Consider the following 8,040-nt stretch of genomic DNA (forward strand, 5'->3'; position numbering starts at 1 on the left):
GAGGACATTATAATTTGAATAAGATTATATTCTCTCTAGGAGAGATAAAGGGTAATGAAAGACAATTCAAAGCTAGTTTGTTATTACTTCATCAAATACCTCAGCCTCAAGCAGATAAAATTCCCTTGTATAGCTCCCATGAGACATTAACTGCAATGATGCTGCCAACCATTTGTAGTGATCTCTAAAAACATTAATATCACTATTTAAATGAGTTTGTGATGTAGTATAACAGAGGGTAAAGCTAGAGGTGAAACTGCTACATAAGCTTTCATAAAATGACTACAAGTGTGTTACTGGGCATGACAAAACAAATTATTTTCACAACAGACAAGTGCTCCAAAGAGACTTTAATGGACTTTTTCAGAAGGCAAGTTGGAAAGTGTTCTGGAAAGTAACTTTCACTGTCCTCACCACCCTCACTGAAAGCCAGAACTTTTGTTTTCCTTTCCTTTCCTTTCCTTTCAAGTAAATAAGTAAGGAGTATCAGGCTCCAAAGGCTCAAGTCTATTTGTTTCTGTCTTTCCCTGGCTTTCTGTCATGTTTCCTCAACTTTAATTTTTTTTGAGAATCTTTCTTTTTATGGCCCAATGCCTGTGAATGTTTGGCCACGTGTCCCTGTGGTTGCCATAGCACTGTGCACGGTGCAAAATTAAAAATGTGTTGGTCTGACACATAGCAACTTCAATGACTTTCTGCTCAAAGATGGAGAATTATGACATGAGCCCCTTGCCCTCCAGAGAACAAAAATCAGAAGCATGCCATGATTTTGCCTCAACGACTTGAAAGGAGAATGTGTTTAGATCCATTATATTGCAGATCCAGACATTTTTAGTATGTTGATCCCTCCCTTAGAACCAGCCAGTTTCATGTAGGATTAAGAAGTTGCTGGGACTGATGGCTTGCAAAGTAATTTGCAAATCTGAAAAGTAATTGATTCACATCTTCTGAACCAAGGAAGTGGTGGGGAAAATAAGGCAAATAGGGCAGCTGTTTGCCTTATTTTAGATTTTTTTTTTTTTTCTTTTTAAAGTATACAAGCATCATGCTTGACTACAGACTTGTATTAAACTGGGACTTTCTCATGGAGAGTTGGAAACACTTGGAAAGAAAAGGCACAAAAGCAAAAAGAGGCTGTTGTCACAGTGTGTCACTTGAGAGGCTGTGAGGGAATTTAACATTCTTGGGAACATGTTCAGTCCCTTCCAGGAATACTTTGTAAAACCAAAGTAAATTTGTTAAGGGTTAAAATAGGGTGGGCTGAGGGATGGCTTAGGGCATGCATATCTTCTCTATAATATTTGGGTTGGTTTCCCCCCCAACCCCATGAAAAATGAAACCAAAACAGGGTTCAGAAGCTTCCTTTGGAAGCTAAGCCCATCAGTTTAACGCTTGCACAGCACAAGGACTACTCTGCTCCAGCATAAATAATGAGTTAGTAAAACAAACTCTCCTCTGCACAGACTAATAACCTGGCTGCTGATCAGGATCTAGCCACCGGCTATGAACTTCAATTAGGAAAACCACAGATATCCAAGTTAAATCAGAATATTTTGATCTGAAATTTTGTGCAGGAGATCAAGTTAGCTTAAAAATAATACTAAAGCAAATGAAGGAACAAAGAAGTAAAGAAGATAAATTATTCAGGCTAATTTAGAAAGAAATTAAGAAATTATTTACTGTAATATTAAAGGGCAAACTTTAATGACTTTGTTGTCTTATTTGCTAACTAGCATCTTCATTTTAATGTCTGAAATAAAAGTGCACATAACTCACCTGAATGCTAGAAAACACTATTAAATTTAATTCACACCCAGAGATAAGGCAACTTTTTCCACTCTTCTGAGCATGTACGATACCTAAGACTTCATCAGTAAAATAGTTCAGACTGTGCTTAAATTGCCTTCCAAATAAAAATTCTTACAAGAATCAAGAGGCTTTTGCCAGAATAAGGTCAAGGAGGATGTGAATTAATGTGGATGTCTATGTGATTATTCACATCTAATATTAACACAATGGGTTATTTTCCTGACAAGAAGAGACAATACAAAAGTTTATTTTGTGTTTTATTTTCAGTATCCCTTTTATAGACTTCCTTGTGGAAGGTAGTTGTCTTTTTCAGTTTTTCCCCTTAATTGTGATCACTATTTTCTTAAAGGGCAGAAAAAGATGCTCTTCTTTTTTTTAAAAAAAAAAGATAGTCACTTTCAGATTTCCAAAATTAACACAGTCACTAAAATAATCTTCTATAATGGAATTGGATTTTCCACTTCCAAACCGTTCTTTGTCCTTTTACAATTACCAAGTAATTGACTGAGAATGTTTCCAACTATATAGTAAGTGGTATAAGAATTTGCATTAAAAGCTGCCTCTTGCTTAAAAAATAATGAAGATAAGAGTGAAGTTGCAGGGAATAGTTTTCAGTAATAACCATGTTTTCCAGAGTTGAGGTTTCTTAAAGACATCATACATAGCGTTCCTAGTATTTTGGCCTTTTTTTTCTTCTCCCCCTGCCCCCAGTTAAAAGCAATTCTGACTTTTAACAATAGGCACTAGTCTAATAAATACATGTCCATCCCTTCAGGAACTGATATTTTCAATCCCTGTGATACAGACTGTCAGAGTTAAGAGCTTACAAGTCAAGATTGTTTCTGTCAGCAACTGAATCGCATCATTCTGTTGAAAACGTGTAGTGCCAGGACTTCAGCAGCACTGACTGCTCTTTTACAGCAGAGAGGTGACACATGCTCTGCTTTAGCTTTGCATCCAGGCTGTTCAGATGAGGAGTGACTGCTAAGTGGCGGTGCTCTTCAATGCAATGTGTTTAAAGATCTGGTCCTGACCCCTCTAAGGAACCTCCCTAGAGCACAACCCAAAAGGCAAAGTAGAAGGAGAAGCTCTATGGGACAAAATCCAAAATGCTGTGAAACAAAGCCTTATTTCAATCCACATAAACACCCCAAGGTGCATTCTATAAGCAAGAAGCATCTCTTCTATAAGAAGTTTATCAGTTCACTAATGTTCACACTACACAGATGAAAAATTTTTACTATAATTAGTGAAATCATCATATTCCATCAGGACATAACAGGAAGCTATGTCCCCCGACAGCTCTGTCCTCACTGAGATAATCAGCAAAATATTTCCATTCATCTTCGTGAGAGCAGAACTGGACACATAGTTAATATTAAAAGCCAGGAGGGAGGAGTTACGAAAAATATTTACAATAGAATAAACATATAAATATATATTTTATATATGTATCCTTTATAAATACCAGACTACAAGCCAAAGATGAGAGGATTGTGATTGCAACCATAGATACACATTTAGAAATTTATCAATATGACAGATCATACTTTCTAATGGTTTATGGCATTAAAAAGATATTTAAAAATGCATTTTCTTCAGACTACACAGAAATGCTGTCCTTCTGCATCAGAGAGAACTTGCAGGGTAAATCGTCTTCCCATGACAAACGTCTAGGTCAGGCTAGGGTAAAACATGCAAGCCATGTGCTTAATTGGGAGATTGTCTCCTTATTACTCTTCATAATCATCACAGAATCATAGAGTGGCTTAGGTTGGAAGGGACCCTAGAAATCATCTAATTCAACCTCCCTGCCATGTGCAGGCATGCCTCTCAACTAGACTAGGTTGCTTAAGCTGTCATCCAGCCTGGCATTGAACACCTCCAGAAAGGGGTCATCCACAACCTCTCCAGGCTATCTGTTCCAGAGTCTCTCCACCCTCATGCTGAAGAACTTCTTCCTAAGATCTAGTCTAAAAAAAACCACACAGAAAACAAACAAACAAAAAATCCCAAAACAAAAACACCACCACCATGTTGTGATGCAGATGGAGTAAGAAATGGAACTTTTTTGTTTTCCAACAGAAGACCACGTCCTAGCATCTTTGGGCTTGGTAAAAAAGAAAAGTACTTAGATGGCTCAGCCACAGGATTAAAGAACAAGGCTGAGATCAACCTCAAATCCTGCCTGAACTGTAAAACCCTTGAGTATCCTGGGACAGTCCTTAGGAGCCCCTCAACTCAGGAGCATTCTTTCTACTTGCTTTCTTTTGCTATGGCTTCCTTCCCAGAGGTACAGCTCTGCTGAGAAGACTGAAGGTGCTTGCAGCTGATTAGAGAACTTGCAGGATGAGAGCAGCAGCAGACTTGGCCCTCCCTATAATGAAGCTCTTCTGCCTATGCAAGCTAACTAAGGATGAGTCCTCTGTGTAAATGATGGGCACCTATATGCTTTAAGAGAAAAAGAACTGTATGTGCCATCCCCACATGAAGAGACTATTTTGACATCTAACTGCAGAAGTGGCTTTATGAATCCCAGTCCCACAGCTGCTAACTCTGGGCTTTAGAGAGACATCCAAGTTTCAGGAAAATTAGTTTGAATTTCAGGAATTCTTTTCACCAGCCTTTCCGTCACTGAGGCCAAGCAGCCATGACAATCCAGGTGCTACCAAAAAAATCTTTCCTTTGGGAGAATAAGGATCTAGCTGAGGTCTGTGCATCCCACTCCCAAAAGTGTGTGCTGTTACACATCTTGGCCTTGACTGATGCTGCACTGCGAATCTGTCACAGCTGGTTTTAGTAGGACTGTTTATGGAAACTTCAGAAAATACTTATGAATCTTATCCCAGGCTGATAATGGGGCTTTCACAATAAGAGATGGATCTGCAAAATCAGCACAGAGCCACACTATTCATTGAACAGTTTGGATGCTTTTCCTTCCAAGTGCTCAGCACTTCCTTTCACATTGACCTGTAAAGCTTGGTTGCAGACCCAGCTCCCAAGATTTGATGGAGATTCAGTTCTAGTACCTCCCCCTCACCCATGACAGTATTATGTATTATTATGCATTTTCCACAAGGTGGAAAATAAAAGGCTAAATGTGTGTCTTAATACTCCAAGTAAGTGCTATCACATTATTCTTCTGAAGAGTTTCTCTGCTGTGGAATAGGTTGGGTGAAGATTTTCCAGCCATATCCCAGACCTTATAATCACCGCAGATAATCAGTTTTTGAAATGCCCTTTATACCTGTCAAGCTAAATAACATTACAGATTTGTCTGCTCACAAAAGTGTGATGTCATATAGTCCCATTTGCTGCAGTTCAAGTCATTATCTATCTTGTCTGAAAGTGCAGCATGCATGATCTGCAAGATCAATGTTGGGTTTGTTAAAGGCGAAAAACCAAATATGACAGCAGCTGAATTCTCAAGTGGAAAAGCAGAAGTCAAGATGTCATAAAACATGGCTGTCCCTGTAAAAGTTAACTAGAGACAGGTAATTTCCTAATTAGCAAGAGACAACTAGTTTAAGGCAAATACCAGGAAACACAATAGAGAGGAGAGCATTGGAGGAACTTAGCTAGATGTTTATCACTCTCTGAATGAAGCACAAGTTCAAAGCAGCAAGTGTGAGAGAAAATAGTACACTATTTTTGCACAAATATCCAGAGATTCTCTTAACCTATCCCTCCAAGCACTCCTGGGGACACAGTGTTAACATGTCCCTCCACAGCACTCCCACACTAGATACACCTAGCTGCAGGAGACAGGCTGCCATACAGCATCCCTGTCAGTCATAAACTGCAAGACTATAATTTGACCTGTGGAAGACAACTGGAAAGACTCGATTTAAAGATTAAGAGATTGAAACATTTTTAGGCAGAATCTTGAAGTAGCAAAGGGCTTTTTCATACGCAGAAAAAATTAGAGGGTTCTGCAGTGTACTGCTTTCAGATGAGCAGGTGTCCACAGATGTGTCTGAAGTGAAGCTCTCAGCTTGAATTTCATGAATTTGTGGAAAAAAAAAAAAAAAAATATATGAACCTAGCTGCCAAATCTGTTCAGCACTCATGGCACATTCCATCCTTTAAAATGTAGCATTTTCAATTGTTGCCAAGCACATCCTATCCTACTCCCATATAAAAAGCCCTCTGTTTGGTTGTTGTTTTGTCCCAGATATATCAGTGATGTATTACTAGCTAACCTGATCTCAGGAAAATAGCATTTAAAAACATCATTGTCCATTTCTGTAAGCTTTTTTTTTGGCTAACATGGCGTTTGTAATATTTCAGTGGAAGTCTCCATCTTGGGAGGGGGAAAAGGCCAGGACAAGAGTATGAGAGCCAAATTTCTGGTCCTTGATTGAAAGCAGCACCCATAGAGATGGCACTCTAAATTTGCTTAGTGTCCTTCAGATTTTGCTAGGCAAATCATTTCAACAGAGGACAATTATAAGAATTTTGTTAGTTGTTTGCAGTGACTTATTACTTACCATTTATCATATAAATTTAATGAGTCAAAAGAGTACTGCTAGATGACAAAGTGTAAGGGTAGGAAAAAGCCTCAACTGGGAATTGAAATAGTGAGGGAAATAACCTGTAGTAAAAGTATTAAAAACTGAAAAAAATCTACGAGACTATAGCTACATGTTAACTATCAAAATTATTTTGTAGAAATAAATTTTAAGCTCAAGGTAGGCACAGGGAGAAAAAAGTGTGACTCCTAGGTTTTCCATTGCTAAAAGAGATATATGCTGCATAAATTCCTAAACTTAAACCACACTCTCTCTTGTTCCTTCCATATTTGTATTTGATATAAGCATCTTCAAAAATTGCAATAATATGGTCATTTATTGGCATAGGTTTGTAACAGGTGAGAAAAGACAAAAGTTTGGCTCAAAACCCCAGAAGAAAACACTGGGGAAGTCCTAGTCTTTAATGTAGAGAGCACTGTGTGTGTTTTGGGGCAGAATTCTGCCTGTTTTGTTGATCAACAGAGCTCTAAATAAGGATACCCTGCTTTGAACTGGGATGCCCTTCGCCTGTTTTCCTAGAGATCAGACTATTCCTAAATGAGCTTGGCTCATCTGTTTCTACAAACAACACTTCATGAGTGCTCAGATACACTTGACTAGGCAGAAAGGAATCTCTTAATTCCTGGTGTTCAGTATGGGTTTGGCTATTTTACAGTGCATCAACCATACAAAATGTTTTATTTATTTTTCTGTCAAAAAAAGGTATTGCCTGTCAACTTTATTTCAACTTCTAAACTGGCTTCACCCTTGTGTGTGACTTTCTGATAGGATTAATCTCACAGGCTGTATGTACCATAACATACATATTCCTTACTGTTAAACTCTGAAGTTCCCATTTTTTTCCTATATGCATAGGAAAGTTTTCACTTGAAATCACCCATGAGCTATGAGCTTATCTTCCATATTTTTGAATTAAATCCTATGCCTGGTTACACAGTTTACCAAAATCTCTGATTTTTGTTCTACTAAATAATTAAAAGGATATATTTATTTATATTTACCATATATTACATTGTGTGTATATATAGATATTCAGTGTTAAAATAAGTAACAATGGTAATGTAATAAAAGCCATATCTGCTACCTATCTCCTTGCCTGTTCCATCTTTGGAGGCAGAATTTCTTTGTGCTTGAATATTTAGCAGTTAGCTTCACAGACTGATGAGCTCAGTATTCCAGTCCTATAAATGGGATGATATGAGGAATCTCAAAAATGTGGAGTGAGAAAACTGTATCCAAAAACATAATTTATGACTGAAATAAAAAATTCCGGGCAAAGATGTGCTTCATACAAATCTGACATCAAAACTTCTAACATTTCTCTGTAAAATGATTGTGACAGCAGAATTTTCAAACATTTAACAAAATCTTTTTTCCTGTCCCAGTTGCCATTGTGAGATTAAGGGTAAGTTTGTTTTTGTTTTTTTTTTTTTTTTTTTTTTTTTTTTTTTTTTTTGTTTTGTTTTTTTTTTTTTTTTTTTAATTCCTGTCAGGGAACTCAAAACCTGTTAGTTTAAATAACTAATCATCTAACAATACACACTGGTGACTTGTGATATTTTCAGTCATGTTGAAGCAGGTAAAGGGACACAACATTGACTTTAGTGAAATTATGGGCTCTGTGATCAAGCTCTACTGAAAACAATGAGGTTTAACTGTACTTAAGAACCAAAGCCATTGGTACCCAGCTGATTTGGCA

This window comes from Merops nubicus, unplaced genomic scaffold (genome assembly GCF_000691845.1).
Source record: "Merops nubicus isolate BGI_N331 unplaced genomic scaffold, ASM69184v1 scaffold17323, whole genome shotgun sequence".
In the NCBI taxonomy this organism is placed as follows: Eukaryota; Metazoa; Chordata; class Aves; order Coraciiformes; family Meropidae; genus Merops; species Merops nubicus.